This window comes from Salminus brasiliensis, chromosome 20, assembly GCF_030463535.1.
Source record: "Salminus brasiliensis chromosome 20, fSalBra1.hap2, whole genome shotgun sequence".
Classification (NCBI taxonomy): Eukaryota; Metazoa; Chordata; class Actinopteri; order Characiformes; family Bryconidae; genus Salminus; species Salminus brasiliensis.
The window spans coordinates 17,588,431-17,592,462 of record NC_132897.1 but is presented as its reverse complement, the minus strand read 5'-3'; the positions used below and the strand labels follow the sequence as shown (position 1 = coordinate 17,592,462).

At 40.0% G+C, this 4,032-nt stretch overlaps 1 protein-coding gene and 1 long non-coding RNA gene across 3 annotated transcripts in view; one reads left to right on the top strand and one right to left on the bottom strand.

Moving 5' to 3' along the window:
* Positions 1–383: 383 nt before the first annotated feature.
* Positions 384–3,657, bottom strand: LOC140542182 (uncharacterized). Its single transcript, XR_011977979.1, has 3 exons — positions 3,116–3,657; positions 2,855–2,891; positions 384–2,389 (listed from the first exon to the last, which is right to left on the bottom strand). It is a non-coding gene; the product is annotated as an uncharacterized lncRNA (long non-coding RNA).
* Positions 3,362–4,032, top strand: part of prdm8b (PR domain containing 8b) — a 7,580-nt gene continuing 6,909 nt past the window's right edge. Inside the window, exon 1 of one of the 2 annotated variants that reach the window (XM_072665063.1) lies at positions 3,362–3,569. The gene's annotated coding sequence lies outside the window, so the exon portion shown is untranslated. The remainder of the gene's footprint in view (positions 3,570–4,032) is intronic. The other variant, XM_072665065.1, reaches the window with a different exon arrangement.

Below are 4,032 nucleotides of genomic sequence, written 5' to 3'. Positions count from 1 at the left end.
GTTATATCAGCCGGGGTGAACAATATGACAATATTGTATCATCATCATCATGATATTCTCAAATGTAGCATTACAGGTGTATTTTGTTCCATATTGAGAATGCATTGTGTATTGCCTACAAGCATTGTGATATCATAGTTTTTACATTTTGCCCACCTCTACATACCAGCAAAGATCTAGACTTGATTCTGGATGTAGCGTTTGCAATCTGGAGTCTGTTGCTGACGCCTCTTAACATAAGAAAAAGCGGAGCGACAATGGCAGTACAGCAGGCTTCCATCAGACTAAAAAAATAGAATAAATGAATCGAATTCATTATCAAATGTGTTGAGATCAAATGTTTGATAGGCAAGGATGCCACTAGTGAGCGTAGAAACATAGCAAACAGTTTAGAAGAGCGCTGTCATGCACTCATACATTTATTTATGAAGATGATCAAGTAAACACAGGGTGTAGGCGTAGATGTTTTAAAGACTATAATGCATCATTGCTAAAAAGGACATCTGTGAACATCTGTGGAGTTCTAAACAATGAAGAATGAAGGTTTGCATAAAACAGCCTTCTCATGATCTGTGAATGGGCGTTTCTCACTGATGAGGTGACTTCCAGCGGCAGTAGAAAGATGAATTCTCAGGTGTGCAGCAGCACTTTAAGACTAAACCAAATTCTTCTAAATTAACAAATAACAGACTACTACAGCACATACGGGAGTTGGATGTTCTTCACTGGCCACGCAAGTTGCCAATCCTGTGTTGCCCTGAGCATGCATTTCACTTACTGACGACAAGGCTGAAGGCAAATACCAGGAGCTTAAAATGACTACACTATATTCCTAGTAGAGCATCATCAGGGAAGATATCCAGCGTCTGGTGATGCCTATGACCAGCAGTCATCTGCTGCAGTGTTCTGTAACCAAGAAATTAATAAAGGCAGTTTTAATTTGTCATTTTGTTTAACTGTAATTAACTAATGTATATTTAAGCCAAATATCCTCTAACCTAAGCTGAGAATCTGCACTTCAACCTCACAGTCATTGTTTCATTTCAAATCAAGTCTGAGTCTGAGTGGAGAAGCTAAATAACAAAAATTTCATCATGGTCTAAATATATATAAATCTTATCATCTGCATTCTAATCCCTGTTGTAATTATATTATGGCATATGAAGTGTATATTGTCAGCCATAAGCTCCTGCAAGAAAGTATGTCTTACAAGAAGCCAAGGAACCAGTTCAAGGCATTAAATGAAAGCAAATCTCTGGTGCCTGATAATTATTTTCAGAATTAAATCTATAGCATTTTATAGTAAATATGCAAATCTCCTCCTTCTGTTAATAAAACGATCATTGTAGGTTACCAGACAGCATGTCATAAGGCAAACAATGGATGTGCTCTTAATCCGTCGACAGCTTAAAATGTAAGATTCGGTCTTTTCTTTGTCCTTCTCTTGAAAACAAAAGATATAAACACTTAAATACATAAAAGTTGACATTCTTATACCTAACATTTCAACTGCCATCACCTCCGACACATTTCGCTGTTCGGCAGCGCTAAATTGTTGCTTCTAAAGCCCGTGTGGATCCAAACTTGTAGTGTCTGACCTCAAAGCACTACAATTAGCCTTAATGTGGGTGTCATAGAAGAATCTGCGCCATGCCATATTTGACACACAGAGGAGGCAGTCTGTCCCTATAAAAACACTGGTGTTAATGGGGGCTATTTGTTGTAAAACAATGAGGGAGGAGGAGGGGAGACCCATTCTGTCCGCTGTGCGGCCTCTGCCTGCCACCATGAGCCTGCAGTTCATGGCTGAAGCAGATGGCTACTGATTGGGCAAGCTTTGTGGCTTTATTTCAGCGCACTGTATGGGGGGGGAAAAAAGGTCCTTATCATGCTTGGCTAGGCAAGAGGCTGAGGAGCAGGAGGAGATTTACAGCTAAGAAAGCGTAAATCTTGGTAGGCCTGTGCCACAGCCTTACAATAGAGCAAATCTATGTGCATGAGTGGAAGAAGAATCCTCTGATTTGAAATGCTTAGCGCAATTTATGTTGAGTATATTATCTGTCGTATTTAGAAAAGCAACGTTTGTGCTTGAGTGCCTACATTTGAGTGCGTGTGTGTGTGTCTGTGTGTGCACGCCTATGATCTTCAGCGTGCGTGAAATCTGCCTATGATTAAAACAAAAGCAAAAACAGCTCACAAGGTAAATAACTGTACATTTTTAACCAAAAGCAATGAAGCCCATCAGCCGTACTCAGTTCCACCTTAATGCCCACTTTAACACCTGAACTCGTTATGGTATAATTAACCATGGAGGCCTCTTTAATTGGGCAGATAATGATAGGACCAACCTGCAATCACAAGATCTAGCTGAAGTTCTCGATTCAACATCCTACAAAAGTAAAAACACAGATTACAGTCACTTATTTGGACTAAAGTGTGAATTAACTTTTTTTTTTTTTTTTAATGTTGTTTCAAATAAATATGCATGAATATGCTCTATTAGATAGAAATGCTGAAGCTGAACATGTTTAATTCTATATAACTATCTATTTTGTTTATCTTTTCCATCTGTTTACTCAAGCAGCTGAGAAAATATAGATGATTTCAGTGTGAACTTTAAGGAGAGTAAGTAGCCTTGCATCAAAACTGCTGAGCTGAAATAACATGGAAATAGAGAAAGTCACCTTTTGTACGATTTAGCTGATTATATAGAGCTTTATATAGAAAATAAAAATAAAGGCAGCCTTTTTCTGCCTTTTCGCACAGTGTAAATTTACACAAACTTCACCTGAACATAGTGCTACAATAACTGGCTACTAGCTAGCCAGCATTACAGACAACGTTAGGAACCCACCTTCAGTGTTTGGGCGATGGCCATGTCCACACAACACCTGAAAAAGGTTCAAATTAATAAACAAAAGTTTCAAAGATTGATTAAAAGAATTAATTCAGTTGGTTGTGTTTCTCTTCACTCAGCTTTGTGCTAAATTAATCCTGCTATTTTCACAAATATCCAGCGAGCTATTAACGTTACTGGATTTCCAGCAGAGACGCTGCCGTTTGACTTAGCTAGCTAGCGCTTACCTAACTAGTGCTAGCTAGCTAATTAGCTTACCCGGTGTTTAAACAGTGCAAAAACTTGAGAAAAACGACAGAGAAAAAAACAACGATGTCTGTTAGTCATATTTTAGAGAAAGAAATTGAAGAAAATAGGAAAAATATTCGCTGAAATGAAGTTTGGGCGACTTCACGTCACGCTCAAATGGGTGTCCGTTGGTCTGAACCGCTCCTCTGAGAGATCAGCTAGCGGCTCATTTAACTAGCCAGCCAGGTCCAGCAGGGTCCAGCAGGGTCCACCGATAAAAACAGACGAGGGAGGCGAGAAGGTAGGACAGAAAACGGTGCGTTTTCCGTCTCAGGCCTGCGAGAGAAATGCAGTGAAATTCCTGTAAGAGTGTCAGGAGCCACTGCTCTCACACAGCCGGGCTGCCGGAGGAGCGGAGCGCAGAGCTGGAGCCGGAGGAGGGGAGGACGGCAGGCGGACGGACGGGCGGACAGGCTGAGGTGAGGTGAGGTGAGGTGAGGGTGGACAGCAGTGGTCTGTCGGATCATAACCTGGGCTTTAGTCAAATAGCTATTATTGACGGCGATGGAGGAGACACTTATGCAAGATATGATATTTTATCAGAAATAACGGCGATTACTCCCACAACTACTTATCTACAGTTTACTACTGCTAATAGACCCGTCCCTCACAGCACTAGCTAACGTTAATAGACTAGAATGAGTTTATTAAAAATATATATATATATAGATTACAGGTTTTATCATCAAGATATAAACATTACTAGTCTGGTTTTTGTCTTTTTCTTACAGGAAAATACACTTAATCCAGCTTGAGCCCATTTCACGAGCTGACATACGCCTATACGTCTATACGTTAAATGTACGTTAAAGGGGAAGTCCACCAAATGTTTAATCATCCGCATAATTCAGTAATTAAAAGCTAATCAAACACATTCAGACTGGTTT